The following is a 17,986-nucleotide window of genomic DNA, read 5'->3' on the forward strand; positions in this document are numbered from 1 at the left end:
GCGATGCCACACAAAGCCCGCATCGGCTAACGTCGACTGCCCATCCAAGGGGACAAGATCACCGCTCGCCAACGCACGCCACGAAACATCACTTGAGGTATTTCAGCCGACCGCACCGCACGGGGCACGGATGACCAGCTCTGCTACTCCCTAGCATATTGCAGGGAGCGTGTTTGAATGGGATGCGACGCCCAGACAGACGTGCCCTCGACCGAGGCCTCGGGTGCAAATTGCGTTCAAAAACTCGATGATTCACGGGATTCTGCAATTCACACTAAGTATCGCATTTCGCTACATTATTCATCGTAATAAGAGCCGAGATATCCGTTGCCGAGAGTCGTTTCCACATGTACTACTGAAAAACCACCCACAAAACTGAATAGGGGCACCCCCCACAAAAAATGTAAGGCCAAGGGGCAAAAGGAGGAAAAACGCATGAGAGAAAGAGAAACAAAGGTGTCTAACCCCCTCACAGGGGGAGTCTCGAACAGAGGAAAATCTCCCCCAGCCCCACGCCCTCGCAAAAAGTGGGGAAATGCGTGGAACAGTGATCGAGAAGGACTAGGGTGGCCACCACGGGAGCTCGCACTGCTTTTAGCCCTTCCCCGACACCAGCCCACAACGATTCCCCCTTTTCTCCGTAGAGTTAGGGACCGAAAGGAAGAAAAGGGTAGAAAACAGAGCACAAACAAGGCACAAGCCTCCCAAAGCTCTGTGCCTTCGGGAACTGAAGGGGGGAACTGAAGGGGGCGATGATCAAGAAGGACTAGGGTGGCCACCCCGGGAGCTCGCACTGTGTTTTGTCCTTCCGGAACACCAATCCACAACAATCCCACTTTTTCTCCTTAATGCTAGGGGCCACGAGGAAGAAGGGAAGAAGAAAACAAACAAGAGAGAAAGGGATATATCAACCGTGGCTACCAGATCACAAGGGGAGGCTTCAAACAGAGAACAAGCTTCCCCAACCCCGTGCCTTCGCAAAAAGGGGGGAACTGCAGGGGACGACGATCGAGAAGGACTAGGGTGGCCACCCTGGGAACTTGCACTACTTTTCGTCCTTCCCAAACACCAATCCACAACAATCCCACCTTTTCTCCGTAAAGCTAGGGGCCGAAAGGAAGAAGGGAAGAAAACAACATGAAATAAAGAGAGATATCAAACGCGTCCACCGGCTCACAGGGGGAGGCTCAAACAGAGAACAAGCTTCCCCACCCCCGTGCCTTCACAAAAAGGGGGGGAACTGCAGGGGATGGCGATCGAGAAGGACTAGGGTGGCCACCCTCAGAACTCGCACTACTTTTCGTCCTTCCTAAACACCAATCCACAACAATCCCACCTTTTCTCCGTAAAGCCAAGGGGCCAAAAGCAAGAAGGGAAGAAAACAACAAGAAAGCAAGAGATATCAAACGTGGCTACCGGCTCACAAGGGGAGGCTCAAACAGAGAACAAGCTTCCCAAACCCCGCGCCTTAGGAAAATGGGGGAACTGCAGGGGATGGCGATCAAGAAGGACTAGGGTGGCCACCCTGGGAACTCACACTGCTTTTCTTCCTTCCCAAGCACCAATCCACAACAATCCCACCTCTCCTCCGTAAAGCTAGGGGCAAAAGGAAGAAGGGAAGAAAACAACACCAAAGAAACAAAGATCCCAAGAAAAGAGAGAAGCTCAACAGCACGCCGAGTAGATGTCTGCTAACCAAAAAGAAATCAAACAAGGCACCCAATCAAAAAAGCATCCCACCTCTTCACACCCTCCCACATGCATTCAGCACAACACCCTTTCCAGCTTTACAACATAGCAAACAACCAAGCAAATAAATCACAACCTAAAACTGACCAATAGAAAAGACAAGGGCCACGATGAGACCAGTGTCTGGAGCACGTCACTGAGAGGCAAACAGCCCCCCAACCCAGCGGCACAAGGCTTCAAACGAAAAATAGACTGCTACCAATAACACAAACCCACCCCACCATTGCACCCCTCCGTGTACAAAACACCCAACAACCTTTCCAGCGAGAGAGTCAACGGGGGTCAAAGAATCAAACTCCAAAGAGGAGTTGTCACGGGCCGACACTCAACACTGGAGAAAGTCGTGGGCCACAAATACATCGATGGTGAAAGGCCACTAGAGAGAGGGACATTCGCAAAGCGCACACCACGAAACAAAGAAATGATGCAAGTCCCACAAAAAACCCAGAATCCAAAGGGAGGAACAAAGACACAACCCGCTACTTCTTTTTCCCTCAGAAGGGGAGTGGGTGACGAGAGGACGAGGAATTCCCTCGACGACAGAGGCACGAGATAAGATTGCCACCCTCATGCCGGTTGGCGGGGAAAATTGCAATCTCGATGGAGCTCAGACCGAGGGATGGGTTTTTCATTACCTCGACACCCAACCCTTCCGCGAGGGCATGTCGAGGAACGATCGGGAGGGACTAGGGTGGCCAGCCCAACGGGTTGAACCGCTCTTCATCCATCCCATACTTGACCACACCCCGACAATATCGCCTCACGAAAGGTTTGAGATACCAGGCGCGCACGCAACCAATCCCTCGACCCAACCACCAGCGAAAAAGCTCACCCAAGCAACACATCAACCGTCGCTGCCTTTTCGAGAGAACCAACTATGGAAGCCCGCACCCTTGGCCCATGCCTTCCAACGAACAAAAGACTGAGCACCGCCACTACGAATGAGTCTGAATTTATCCATCATATTTACCGAGCACCTCAACTCTGCAGCAACCATGCCCGGCCGAACAGATCGTCGGAAGGGCTCCCAAGAAACAAGCTTCCGGACCCCCTGCAGAAACACATTGGGGGGAAGAAAAACAAAGGATGGGTGGGACAAGCACAAGCATGGCTTCCAAGAACACACGAAAAAACAAGCGTAGTTACCTCAAGACAAGCAACCAACAATGTTCCCACCAAAAACCAAACCTACTCCCCTAGAGACGCACCACAAAGTCCCACATTGCAATCAAAACCCAACCAACTCGAACCCAAAAAGAAAACCCGTGCTATCAATAATCCTACCGCAGGTTCACCTACGGTAACCTTGTTACGAATTCTCCTTCCTCTAAATGATAAGGTTCAATGAACTTCTCACGACGTCGATGGCGGCAAACCACCATCGTCGACGCAATCCGAACACTTCACCAAATCATTCAATCGTTAGGAGCGACGGGCGGCGTGTACAAAGGGCAGGGACGTAGTCAACACGAGTTGATGACATGCGATTACTAGGAATTCCTTGTTGAAGACCAATAATTGCAATGGTCTATCCCCATCACGATGCAATTTGAGAAGATTTCCCTATCCTCTTGAACGAGGAATAAAAAATCGTTGGCTACATCAGTGTAGTGCGCGTGCGGCCCAGAACATCTAAGGGCATCACAGACCTATTATTGCTTCAAACTTCCATGGCCTAAACAGCCATAGTCCCTCTAAGAAGCTGGCCGCGAAGGGGAACCTCCGCGTAGCTAGTTAGCAGGCCGAGGTCTCGTTCGTTATCAGAATTAACCAGACAAATCGCTCCACCAACTAAGAACGACCATGCACCACCACCCATAGAATCAAGAAAGAGCTCTCAATCTGTCAATCCTTACTATGTCTGGACCTGGTAAGTTTCCCCGTGTTGAGTCACATTAAGCCGTAGGCTCCACTCCTGGTGGTGCCCTTCCGTCAATTCCTTTAGGTTTTAGCCTTGTGACCATACTCCCCCGGAACCCAAACACTCTGATTTCTCAGAAGGTTCTGGCGGAGTCCTTAGAGCAACATCCGTCGATCCCTAATCGGAATCTTTTATGGTTGAGACTAGGATGATATCTGATCGTCTTCGAGCCCCAACTTTCGTTCTTGATTAATGAAAACATACTTGGAAAATGCTTTCACAGTGGTCCGTCTTTCATAAATCCAAGAATTTCACCTCTGACAATGAAATACGAATGCCCCCGACAGTTTCACAGTCTGAATTAGTTCATACTTAGACGTGCATGTCTTAATCTTTGAGACAAGCATATGACTACTGGCAGGATCAACCAGGTAGCACCCTGTTGGCGAGGTAAATCCTCTCTGCGGACAGAGATGATCCCTACTAGCCCAGACCGGGTCTAGAAACAATCACACAATGCTATCACGCAAGTTCCTAATTGCAAATAAAATTGGATGGTGAGAACCTACTTGGATTCCAACGCTAGTGTTCGTAGAAGAGATGTCGCCCTCGTTCCTTTGCCTTGGCTGGTCACGATCCCCATGATCTCCGTGATTGGACACCTGCACATGCAAAGAGCAACACGAATACAAGCATAAAATCTAGTAGATGCAATTATATATCAGTCAGAAAAGATATAACTCAACATCAATCATAGGACAATGAGAGTGGAACCATAATGATAGTCATCTATTATTAATAAATAACAAATAAGAATACAACCATTGTTCTGACGTCAAATCCTCCTTTGGCTGGGTAGTCAGCTACACAAGTCTTGCAAAGCTTGTTGGGATGAGGAACAAGCCTCTCTCTCTTTGGGTGACAAGAATCTCCTTACTTAGATTTGGCCTTATGGGTGCAAAGAAGGCTCTTGCAGCTTCAAACTCTCTATCACTATGCCGGAACTAGAACTACTGTAACTCTGACTATTGTGACTAGCTTGCTCAAGGCATAGAGACAAGCTTTTATAGATAGAGAAGAAAGAGATAGGATCAACCACATTATTCATGGGATTGGCTTTATCACTTGGAAACTTCCATGAAAGGTGGCAAACCACTTTCCCTTCTATGGAGATTCAAAGCCAAACCATCCTAGCTCAACATGGATTCAGTTGGTGAATGGGTTGAAGAGAACCTTCGAAAGTTTGTTGGTTAAAAGCTTTACTCAATTCCGTTGGCGCGAGTGTGACTCTGAGACAGAGCGCCAATGGCATACCCTTTTTAGAGGATTTCCCTCATTGGCGTGGGCAATGAACTGTGGACCCGCGCTAATGTAGAAAGAGCTGTTTTCATGGGTATTTTGCAGGAGATGTCTTCAGGGCAAATGAAGTTCATACTAAGAGGAATAAGATGCAAGTGGTTTTAGGTCATGTCACTTCTCACAGGTCCCGAAATGAGTCCTCTAGTGTGCGGGTAAGGGGTAACAGGGACGGTGACAAACGGTGACAAATTTTTGTGTAACACACCGTCCCACTTCAAAGGGCATTCCGGGCGCTCTCTTACCGAGAGCCAGCCTGAACACCCATCAAGTCAAAGAGATGTAAAAATATCATGTAAAACTTTTATGCCTTGCACCTCTTGCATCCCAAGAAGGAAGCACACGCAACATGCCAAGGACATGGCAAACAAATTGGCAGACCTGCCGAGCCACAATGCACCAAGGCCACTCCGGAGTTTGCAGCCATGACCCAACCAACAAGAAAACGAGCGATCACTCACCGACTCCCTTAGAAATTCCTCCAAAGGCCTCCACGCCCCACACCGAGGGCACCTAGGAGTCTACCCAGACAGCAGCAACGATGGAACTCGATCAACCGATCGCCCACGGCAGCTTCGATGCAAAGGAAACAAATGGAGAACGACCAACCACGCAACCTCTATATTACAAATGAGCCACAACCCTCCCCGCCCCCGCACCGAGGCCACCTAGGAATCCACCCGGACAGCAGCAACGATGGACCTCGATCTCCCGACCGCCTGCAGCAGCCTCGATGCGAAGGAAAAGGAAGGAAATAAAAAGAGGATGACCGACCGCACAAATCCTATCATAGAGAGGCCATACAAACCTCCCCACCCCGCACCGATGCCACCTAGGAGTCCACCCGGACAGCAGCAACAGTGGACCTCGATCGGATGATCGCCTGTGGCAGCCTCGACACAAAGGCAAGGGAAGGAAATCATACAAGACAAACCGAGCCCACAACCTCCCTTAGAAATGCCCCCCAACCCACCCCTCCCCTCCCCGCACAGGGGCCACCTAGGAGTCCACCCGGACAGCAGCAACGATGGACCTCGATCGCATGATCGCCTGCGGCAGCCTCAATGCAGAGAGGAAATGGAAGGAAATAAAACAAGACCAACCAAGCCCACAACCTCTCTTAGAAATGCCCCTCGACCCTCCACGCCACGCACCGAGGCCACCTAGGAGTCCACCCACGACAGCAGCAACGGTGGACCTCGATCACTTGACCGCCTGCGGCAACCACGATGTGAAGGCAAAGGAAGGAAGTAAATGCAAATCAAGAGGGTCACTACACAATACAAGAACACATATCCAAATAGGAGGAGGAGGGATCGGGCAGCTCCGCACCCCACGCACCCTACGTACAGGCAACCTAGGGGATTTCCCACAGCTTTACCGACCGGACGATGAATAATTTTCCCCTATGGCCACCTCCACGCAAAGGAGGGAGGTCGAAGCGTTCCACCTTGAAATCCTTCTTCCAAATAGCCCCCACCATCGATGACTATAGTAGCAAGCCTCCTCCCCATTGGACCACGAGCGCATACACAATTGAAACAACAAGTGCCCCCCAACCCTCCCCGCAAAGAGGCCACCTAGGAGTCCACCCGGACAACAGCAATGATGGACCTCAACCGCATGATCACCTGCAGCAGCCTCAATGCAAAGGAAACGAAAGGAAACAAAACAACAAGACCAATCGAGCCCACAACCTCTCTCTTAGAAATGCCCCCCGACCCTCCACGCCACGCACTGAGGCCACCTAAGAGTCCACCCGCGCCAGCAGAAACGGTGGACCTCGATCACTTTGACCGCTTGTGGCAACCATGATGCGAAGGCAAAGGAAGGAAGTAAATGCAAATCAAGAGGGTCGCTACACAATAAAAGAACACATATCCGAACAGGAGGAGGGATCGGGCAGCTCTGCACCCCACGCACCCTATGTACAGGCAACCTAGCAGATTTCCCACAGCTTTACCGACTAGGCGATGAATAATTGTCCCCTATAGCCACCTCCACGCAAAGGAGGGAGGTGGAAGCATTACACCTCGAAATCCTTCTTCCAAATAGCCCCCACCATCGATGTAGCAAGCCTCCTCCCCCTTGGACCATGAGCACATACACAATTGAAACAACAAGTGCCCCCCAACCCTCCCCTCCCCACAGAGAGGCCACCTAGGAGTCCACCCGGACAGCAGCAACGATGGACCTCGATCACATGATCACCTGCAGCAGCCTCAATGCAAAGGAAACGGAAGGAAACAAAACAACAAGACCAACCAAGCCCGCAACCTCTCTTAGAAATGTGCCCCCTGACCCTCCACGCCACGCACCGAGCCCACCTAGGAGTCCACCCGTGACAGCAGAAATGGTGGACCTCGATCACTTGACCGCCTGCGGCAACCATGATGCAAAGGCAAAGGAATCAAATAAATGCAAATCAAGAGGCTTGCTACACAATACAAGAACATATCCAAACATGAGGAGGGATCGGGCAGCCCCGCAGCCCCCGCACCCTACATACAGGAAACCTAGGAGATTTCTCACAGCTTTACTGACTGGACGATGAATACTTTTCCCCTACGGACACCTCCATGCAAAGGAGGGAGGTCAAAGCATTCCACCTCGAAATCCTTCTTTCGGATAGCCCCCACCATCGACATAACAAGCCTCCTCTCCATTGGACCAGGAGAGCATACACAATTCAAACAACAAATGCCCATAAACATTGTGACTTAACAATTCCAACCGCAAAAGCCTGCCACGCACACAAGATGCAAGTGAAAAGCCAACGCCTCGATCAAACATATGGGCCAACACATCTATCAAAACCTCAAAGCCAATGCAACCATGAACTATACGCACTTTGAAAGGAATTCCAACCCTTGACTTTACAATAAGGAGAACAGCGCCTCACATCGCCCGACGGAAAAATCAAGCAAGAGGGAGGGTAGGTGGTTTACAACCAAAACCCTTCCACTTCCCTCTTAAATGTATGCATCTTAACCGACAATGCCAACATGGAAAGAGTACAAACACAAGACACCGGCACCATAAACAGCCGAACAATGAAGAGGCTATCCATCACAAGGAGCCACAGCACAACAACCCATACAACTCCCAAAACTTGGAGCAGAAGGGGAATTATTCACATATGCCTCCCACGACAAGCATGGCCAACATTACCACTCATGTGCTACCGAGTGGGTATGGAGAGAAGATGAAAATTGGACACCGTACAAATGACCCAAGGCCATTCTTGAGGCAAACCCGAAAAACCAACTCAATTACCAACTCATCTTTCACACGAAAAACAAAACCCTCCACACCAAATAGGGAGGAGGTGAACAATATAACGAGGAGCTAATTTCAATGGATCCACAAATGGCTGCCCAGCCCAATCAAAATTCTCTATTCGCAACAATCGAGGGGCACGATAGCGACATAGGCAATGACGGAGTTTTGGGGATTCCATCTGGGACCGTAACAATGAAGGCTCAAAGGAGCGCCGAGAAAACTTTCAACATTCTTATCGTTGGGATGGGAAAGAGGGACGGGGATGAGCATGGCCCACATTACCGCTCATGTGCTACCGAGCGGGGATGAAGAGAAGACGAAAATTGGCCACCCTACAAACGACCCAAGGCCATCGTTCGGGAAGACCCGACAAAGAAACTCAATTACCAACCCACCTTTCACACGGAAAGAAAACTTGTCACCGGTATCTTCTGGAGGGGAACAAGGGGGACAAGGATGAGCCAAGGAGCCACACCACAACAACCCATACATCTCCAAGAACTTAGAGAGTAGAAAGGGAATTGTTCACGTATGCCTCCCGGGACGAGCATGGCCAACATTACCGCTCATGCGCTACCGAGTGGGGATGGAGAGAAGATGAAAATCGGACACCCTACAAATGACCCAAGGCCATCGTTCAGGCAAACCCGAAAACACAAATTGATTACCAACCCACCTTTAACACGGAAAGAAAACCTGCCGCTGGTATCATCTGGAGGGGCACAAGGGGACCAAGATGAACCAGGGAGCCAAACCACAACAACCCCTATAGCTCCAAGAAATTAGAGATCAATTGTCCAGATATGCCTCCCGGGACGAGCATGGGCAACATTACCACTCATGCGCTACCCAGTGGGGATGGAGAGAAGATGAAAATCAGCCATCCTACAAATGACCCAAGGCCATCATTTAGGCAAACGCGAAAACACAACTCGATTACCAACCCACCTTTCACACGGAAAGAAAACCTGTTGCTGGTATCATCTGGAGGGGCACGAGGGGGACCAGGATGAGCCAGGGAGCCACACCATAACAACCCATATAGCTCCAAGGAATTGGAGAGTGGAAGGGGAATTTTTCACGTATGCCTCCTAGAACGAGCATGGCCAACATTACCGCTCATGTGCTACCGAGTGGGGATGGAGAGAAGATGAAAATCGGACACCCTACAAACAACCCAAGGCTATCATTCAGGCAAACCCGAAAACACAACTCGATTACCAACCCACCTTTCACACAGAAAGAAACCATGCCGCTGGTATCATCTGGAGGGGCATTCGACGACCAAGACGAGCCAGGGAGCCACACCACAACAACCCATACAGCTCCAAGGACTTGGAGAGTGGAAGGGGAATTGTTCACATATGCCTCCCAGGACGAGCATGGGAAACATTACCACTCATGCGCTACTGAGTGGGGATGGAGAGAAGACGAAAATCGGCCGCCCTACAAATGACCCAAGGCCATCATTCAGGCAAACACGAAAACACAACTCGATTACCAACCCACCTTTCACACGGAAAGAAAACCTGTCGCTGGTATCATCTGGAGGGGCCCTCGAGGACTAGGAGGAGCCAGGGAGCCACACCACAACAGCCCATACAACTCCAAGAACTTGGAGAGTAGAAGGGGAATTGTTCACATATTCCTCCCCAGCCGAGCATGGCCAACATTACCGCTCATGCGCTACCGAGTGGGGATGGAGAGAAGATGAAAATCGGTCGCCCTACAAATGACCCAAGTCCATCGTTCAGGCAAACTAGAAAACACAACTCAATTACCAACCCACCTTTCACACGGAAAGAAAGCCTGTCGCTGGTATCATCTGGAGGGGCACGCGGGGACCAGTACGAGCCAAGGAGCCACACCACAACAGCCCATACAGCTCCAAGAACTTGGAGAGCGGAAGGGGAATTGTTCACGTATGCCTCCCAGGACGAGCATGGCCACCATTACCGCTCTTGCGCTACCGAGTGGGGATGGAGAGAAGATGAAAATCGGCAGCCCTACAAACGACCCAAGGCCATCGTCTAGGCAAACCCAAAAACACAACTCAATTACCAACCCACCTTTCACACGGAAAGTAAACCTGTCACTGGTATCATCTGGAGGGGCACGCGGGGACCAGGACGAGCCGAGGAGCCACACCGCAACAACCCATACAGCTCCAAGGACTTGGAGAGCAGAAGGGGAATTGTTCACATATGCCTCCCAAGATGAGCATGGCCAACATTACCGCTCATGTGCTACCGAGTGGGGATGGAGAGAAGACGAAAATCGGTAACCCTAAAAATGACCCAAGGCCATCCTTTAGGCACATGGGAAAACACAACTCGATTACCAACCCACCTTTCACACGAAAAGAAAACCTGTCGCTGGTATCATCTGGAGGGGCGCAAGGGGGACCAGGACGAGCAAGGGTGCCACACCACAATAGCCCATACAACTCCAAGAACTTGGAAAGCAGAAGGGGAATTGTTCACATATGCCTCCCAAGATGAGCATGGCCAACATTATCGCTCATGCGCTACCGAGTGGGGATGGAGAGAAGATGACAATCGGCCACCCTACAAATGACCCAAGGCCATCGTTCAGGCAAACGCGAAAACACAACTCAATTACCAACCCACCTTTCACATGGAAACAAAACCTGTCGGTGGTATCATCTAGAGGGGAACGAGGGGGACCAGGACGAGCAAGGGAGCCACACCACAACAGCCCATACAGCTCCAAGAACTTGGAAAGCAGAAGGGGAATTGTTCACATATGCCTCCCAAGACGAGCATGGCCAACATTACCGCTCATGCGCTACCGAGTGGGGATGGAGAGAAGATGAAAATTGGCCACCCTACAAATGACCCAAGGCCATCGTTCAGGCAAATGCAAGAACACAACTCAATTACCAACCCACCTTTCACACGGAAAAAAAACCTGTCGCTCGTATCATCTGGTATTTTCTTTGGCCCCCGCACAACCGAAACGAAGTGACAAGGGAGATTCAGGCAAACGAGCAGCACGAAAATGGGCAAAGCCAACCTCGGGTCACAACTTAGCATTTTTTATACAGGCACGTTGGCCCGTGCACGCCCACACCTGAACGAATTTGCATGGGCGCCCGCACAACCAAAACGAAGCAACAAGGGAGAGCCGGGAAAACGAGCTGCACGAATGAGCACAAAGCCAACCTCAGGTCACAACTTAGCATTTTTTGATATAGGCTCGTTCGTCTAGGTGCACCCTCGCCCAAACGACCCACCCGAACGAGTTCACACAGACGCCCTCAAATGACCCACCCGAACGATTTTGCATGGGCACCCAAACGACCGAAACGAAGCGACAAGGGAGAGTCGGGCAAACGAGCTGCATGAACATGCACAAAGCCAACCTCGGGTCACAACTTAGCATTTTTGATACGGGCTCGTTCACTCGAGCATGCCCTCGCCCGAACGACCCGCCCAAACGAGTTCACACGGACGCCCTCAAATGACCCGCCGAAACGACCGAAACGAAGCGACAAGGGAGAGTCGGGAAAATGAGCTACACGAACATGCACAAATCCAACCTTGGGTCACAACTTAGCATTTTTGATACGGGCTCGTTCGCCCGGGCGCGCCCTCACCCGAACGACCCGCCCGAATGAGTTCACACGAGTGCCCTCAAACAACTCGCCCGAACGATTTTGCATGGGTGGCTGAACGACCGAAACAAAGCGACAAGGTAGATCCGGGCAAGCTGCATGAACGTGCACAAAGCCAACCTCGGGTCACAACTTAGCATTTTTGATATGGGCTCATTCGCCCGAGCGCGCCCTCGCTGGAACGACCCGCCCGAACGAGTTCACATGGACGCCCTTAAATGACCCGCGCGAATGACCGAAACGAAGCGACAAGGGAGAGCCGGGAAAACGAGCTGCACGAAGGTGCACAAGGCCAACCTCAGGTCACAACTTAGCAAATTTTATACTGGCTCGTTCCCCTGTGCACGCCCTCACCCGAACGAGTTCACACGGACGCCCTCAAACGACCCGCCTGAACGATTTTGCATGGCCACCCGAATGACCGAAACGAAGCGACAAGGGAGAGCCAGGCAAACGAACTGCACGAACATGCACAAAGCAAACCTCGGGTCACAACTTAGCATTTTTGATATGGGCTCATTTTCCCAGGCGTGCCCTCGCCCGAACGAGTTCACACGGATGCCCTCAAACGACCGGCCCGAACGATTTTTCATGGGCGCCCAAACGACCGAAATGAAGCGACAAGGGAGAGTCGGGCAAACGAGCTGCACGAACATGCACAAAGCCAACCTCGGGTCACCACTTAGCATTTTTGATATGGGCTCGTTCGCCCGGGCGCACCCTCACCCAAACGACCCGCCCAAACGAGTTCATAAGGGCGCCCTCAAACGACCCACCCGAACGATTTTGCATGGGCACCCGAACGACCGAAACGAAGCGACAAGGGAGAGTCAGGAAAACGAGCTGCACAAACATGCACAAAGCCAACCTCGGGTCACAACTTAGAATTTTTGATACGGGCTCGTTCGCCCGGGCGCACCCTCATCCAAACGACCCGCCCGAACAAGTTCACACGGGCACCCTTAAACGACCCACCCGAACGATTTTTCATGGGCGCCTGAACGACCGAAACGAAGCGACAAGGGAGAGCCGGGAAAATGAGCTGCACAAATGTGCACAAAGCCAACCTCGGGTCACAAATTAGCATTTTTGATACGGCCTCGTTCGGCCGGGTGCGCCCTTGTCCGAACGACCTGCCTAAAGGAGTTCACACGGGCGCCCTCAAACAACCCGCCCGAACAATTTTGCATGGGCGCCCGAACGACCGAAACTGTAAGGCCTTCGTGTGGTAGGCGATCATGCATGGCTACGGGTAAGAGCGCGGGCGGGCGCGCGGGCGTGTTCAACCACGATGTGCGACGGGTGGGGCAGAGTGCGGAGGAAATGCGACAAACTTACGACACTATGCGACATAAAAATGCGACGTTATGGGGTAACACTAAAACAACTAAGTGTTGAACTACCATATATATATGCGATGTTGAACGATGCTTACAAGCTGACTTGTGTGTGTTACTTGTCGACATGCGTTGGCTAATTTGGGGGTTGGCCTGGGGCAGCACACCCCTTGAAACCTGCGTAAGGTTTCATATAAGTAAGTGAGGTTTGAAGCTCATTTACTCACCAACGAATTGGCTCATCACTTCTACTTACTAGTAAAGGGGTAAAAGGAGCTGCGCATAGCTCATGCACTCTACCTGAGTGCGGTTTTGGTGAATTCTTGTGCCGGGTGAGGTGAAGGCAAGCGTGCTCGAGTATAGTTTGGATGCGGATTCGTGCAGGACTTGGTAGAGAGGTATAAGTGGCTCGGGTGAGCACTTCTCTTTGTGCAAGGGTGCACATGATTGTAAAAGGTTGTTCTATGCCTTGATTGTAGAATATTCTAAGTATAGACTTGGTGTTTTTCCAAGTATACTTGATGATTGTATTATTGAAAAACTGATATAATATATTGTCGGGCAGACTTGTTCAGGAGTTGCCCCTCCCCTTTATACTTGTTGCAATTGTTGTTCTCAGTTTAATTGCATGATGATAATGAATGAGTATGGGCTTCATTAAGTATAAAGGATAATTTCTTTTACTTAGTTGCGAAACACAAGCTAAGTATGTTAATGTGAAAGTAGGCATAGTCCACGAATGTTAGTATTGGTGAAAGGAACGCGTTCGGTGGTGCCGCACCTCGCTATAAGCGGTTGGAAGATTACCGCAGGTGTAGGGGCGTGACAGTTGGTATCAGAGCAGCTGATCCGGATATTGAAGCTACTACACAACTTCACCGAAGTGAAGTTGGTATCAGAGCTCGGTCTAGAGCTGATGAGCAAGGTTTGCTCGTGACAGGTACTTGCAGGTGAAGGAAACCATTTCACACGAAGTGGAACAAGGGTTGGTTCAGGTTGCAGGTGACTTGGTGAATATGGAGAAGGCTGAAAAGGCAGTGATGGTAGATGAACCTACGAAAGGTGAATCTAGCCATAGTGCAGTTAAAGCCCTTCGGTACGAATTATTGGAACATATGAGTCGATGGAGTTCAGAATGGGTTTCGATGAAGGCCGAGAACATGAAGATTCGAAAGAGCTCTTCGGAACTAAAGAAGGAACTTGAAGAAATCAAGAGCCAATGCGGAAGTACCATAGATGTTGAACTCAATGAACTCGATGAGGGGATCCAACGAAGTGATATTGATCTTCAAGAGCTCTTTGATGAAAGAGCCCGGTTGAGGAAGGAAAGTGCCAGGGTGGAAGCCGAAATCAAGCAAATTGAGGAAGAGATAAGGAAGAAGCTTCTTGGTAAGAAGGTTGTTGTGATTGAGCAGGAAGAGCTCGACTACATTGACAGGTTGGGAACTCACTACCGAGAGCATCCAGAGGACATTCGGAAGTTTAGTTCTATGAACTTGGTCAGTGGACACTTGGTTGGTGCACTTGAGCAAGATATGATGAAGGGCAAGCTTGAAGGGAGTCAAGCTGGACCAGGATCGAGTTTCTTAGAGGAGCCAGGCAAGGAGGTGAAGTACCTTAGGAGGAATGTCAAGGTGGAGCATGAGCCAATTGACACTTCTGAGGCTAAATTATTGAAGAAGGTTGTTGATGTGAGGCGCAAGACAAAGCCAACAAAGGAAGGTGATTCCTTGAAGCTAAGTTTTGTGCAGGTGACCGTGAAGGGCAAGAGATTTTCAGCTTTGGTGGATATGGGGGCTACTCATAGCTTCGTGAGCAGGAAGGCAGCAAAGTCTTTTGGGAAGAAAGCAAAGATGGAGAGGGAATGGAGTGCTTTCAAAGCAGTCAACTTTACCATTAGAGCTGTTGATGGTGTGTTGAAGGACACTCAGGTGAAAGTGGGATCGTGGTTTGGAAAGTTGGAATTGAGAGTTGTGGACATGGATGATCATTCTATGGTGTTCAGGCTTGACTTTATGGAGCTTGCACAAGCCATACCAATGGTGGACCGGGACATTCTCTTGATCACAGCTGAAGGGAAGACCATGATGGTACTGATGAATAGAAGAAGTTGCTTGGGGTATAGACCAAGGATGGCTTCTATGACTTTGTATCCCAAAGATCCAAATGTGAAGCATGAGGAAGTGGAGCAAAGAGGACTTGGGAGTGTGACTCAAACAACGAAGGAAAGAAAGCTAGTGGACTTCGTTGCAAGAGCTAGAAAGAAGAATGAAGAATGAAGGAAGTGAGAAGAAAACCTCACGAACATGGAGACACTTGTTGGGAGCATCTTCTACTGATGATCTTCACAATGGAGCTACAAGTGGAGGGAGCGCGAGTGCTACTTCAGAGGCAGTGGTTGATGAGGATTATGGAGGTAGAGATCCTGCTGGGATAGTGGACTTTTGTAGATCTGTTATGGGCATATATGACTTTCAGTTGACAAGGAACAAGCTAAGTGAGCTTGGATGTGCATGTGAAGAGATTGAAGTTGTGCATAGATACTTGAGGACACAACATCAATCTGACACATGGGTGGATGAGAGTCAGGGAGGAAACTTCTTGGCCTTCCTTTCTCTGTAGATAACCTTGGGGAAAGGTTGGTGTGGAGGCCTTGGTAGGGAGGAACCACATCAACTTTGCAAGGGGTCTTGGAGGAGGCTTCTTTATGACAGATGCAGACTTGGGTGAAGATGAGCAGAGGTTGAGATGGAGTCTAAATGGGTTGGACAGCATGGACAACTAGAGTCATGGACATCAGGTTGGTTATATGGAGCATGTTGCAGATGGGATGGAGTTTCCATGGACCTGAGCATGGGATGATTGTTAGATTCATGATGAGTCTGAGACGTAGCAGAACTAAGGGGAAAGGCTTGTGATGGCATAAGGATGTGCATTCTTATGGTTTGGACGTATGGTTGGACTGATCACCCGACTAGTTTGAGTCATGAGGGGTACCAATGTGCAGAGATATGTTGGCATTAGTCGAGACATGGTGACACATATGTGTTGGCATCTGACAGGGAGACTACATGGAGGGACACATGATGAAGACAAGAGGTCAGCAATCATGGATCAAGATGACATCTTATGGAGAGCATACCGTAGAGGTGCATGCATTGGTATGGTGAGCTTGGTGATAGTGTTCATTGAGCCGGGACATAGTGGAGAAGAGTCTCTACATGTGTTGCAAGGATGTTTGCCTTGCGAAGAGGAGTTCACATCACGGATGAGTGATGATCTTGGTGGATGGCTACCGGGATGATATGTTGTCGAGGACGACAACGATTTCAGGTGGAGGAGGATGTAAGGCCTTCGTGCGGCGGGCGACGGCGGGCAATCGTGCATGGGCGCGGGTGGGCATGCGGGCGCGTTCAACCATGATGTGCGACAGGTGCGACGGAGTGGGCATGTGTTGGCTAATTTGGGGGTCGGCCTGGGGCTGCACACCCCTTGAAACCTGCGCAAGGTTTCATATAAGTAAGTGAGGTTTGAAGCTCATTTACTCACCAACGAATTGGCTCATCACTTCTACGCACTAGTAAAGGGGTAAAACTGCGCAAGGGGTAAAAGGAGCTGCGCATAGCTCATGCGCTCTACCTGAGTGCGGTTTTGGTGAATTCTTGTGCCGGGTGAGGTGAAGGCAAGCGTGCCGGAGTACAGTTTGGATGCGGATTCGTGCAGGACTTGGTAGAGAGGTATAAGTGGCTCGGGTGAGCACTTCTCTTTGTGCAAGGGTGCACATGATTGTAAAAGGTTGTTCTATGCCTTGATTGTAAAATATTCTAAGTATAGACTTGGAGTTTTTCCAAGTACACTTGATGATTGTATTATTGAAAAATTGATATAATATATTGTTGGGCAGACTTGTTCGGCAGTTGCCCCTCCCCTTTATACTTGTTGCAATTTTTGTTCTTGGTTTAATTGCATGATGATAATGAATGAGTATGGGCTTCATTAAGTATAAAGGATAATTGCTTTTAATTAGTTGAGAAACACAAGCTAAGTATGTTAATGTGAAAGTAGGCGTAGTCCACGAATGTTAGTATTGGTGAAAAGAATGCGTTCGGTGGTGCCGCACCTCGCTATAAGCGGTTGGAAGACTACCACAGGTGTAGAAGCATGACAAAAACGAAGGGACAAGGGAGAGCTGGGCAAATGAGGTACACGACCGTGCACAAAGCCAACCTCGGGTCACAACTTAGAATTTTTGATACGGGCTCGTTCGCCCGGGCGCCCCCTCGCCCGAACGAGTTCACACGGGCGCCCTCAAACAACCCGCCCGAACGAGTTCACACGGGTGCCGTCAAATGACCCACCCAAACGAGTTCAAATGGGCGCCCTCAAACGACCCACCCAAACGACCCGCCTGAACGAGTTCACACGGGTGCCCTCAAACGACCCGCCCGAACGATTTTGCATGGCCGCCCGAACGACTGAAATGAACCGACAAGGGAGAGTCAGGCAAACGAGCTGCACAAACATGCACAAAGCCAACCTCGGGTCACAACTTAGCATTTTTGATACGGGCTCGTTCGCCCGGGCGCGCCCTCGCTCGAACGACCCGCCCAAACGAGTTCACACAGGCGCCCTCAAATGACCCGCCCGAACGATTTTGCATGGGCGCCCGAACAACCGAAACGAACCGACAAGGGAGAGCCGGGAAAACGAGCTGCACGAACGTGCACAAAGCCAACCTCAGGTCACAACTTAGAATTTTTGATA

At 50.2% G+C, this 17,986-nt stretch overlaps 1 non-coding gene and 1 pseudogene across 1 annotated transcript; both read right to left on the minus strand.

The window, feature by feature from the left end:
* Positions 1-185: 185 nt before the first annotated feature.
* On the minus strand, positions 186-339 carry LOC149191780 (5.8S ribosomal RNA). The gene has a single exon (XR_016255250.1). It is a non-coding gene; the product is annotated as a 5.8S ribosomal RNA (ribosomal RNA).
* Positions 340-3,021: 2,682 nt separating this feature from the next.
* Positions 3,022-4,404, minus strand: LOC149191781 (18S ribosomal RNA; annotated as a pseudogene).
* Between the last annotated feature and the right edge of the window lie 13,582 nt (positions 4,405-17,986).

This window comes from Pinus tabuliformis, chromosome 2_2 (assembly GCF_031772625.1).
Source record: "Pinus tabuliformis cultivar Carrire ecotype Pingquan chromosome 2_2, CPIR1, whole genome shotgun sequence".
Classification (NCBI taxonomy): domain Eukaryota; kingdom Viridiplantae; phylum Streptophyta; class Pinopsida; order Pinales; family Pinaceae; genus Pinus; species Pinus tabuliformis.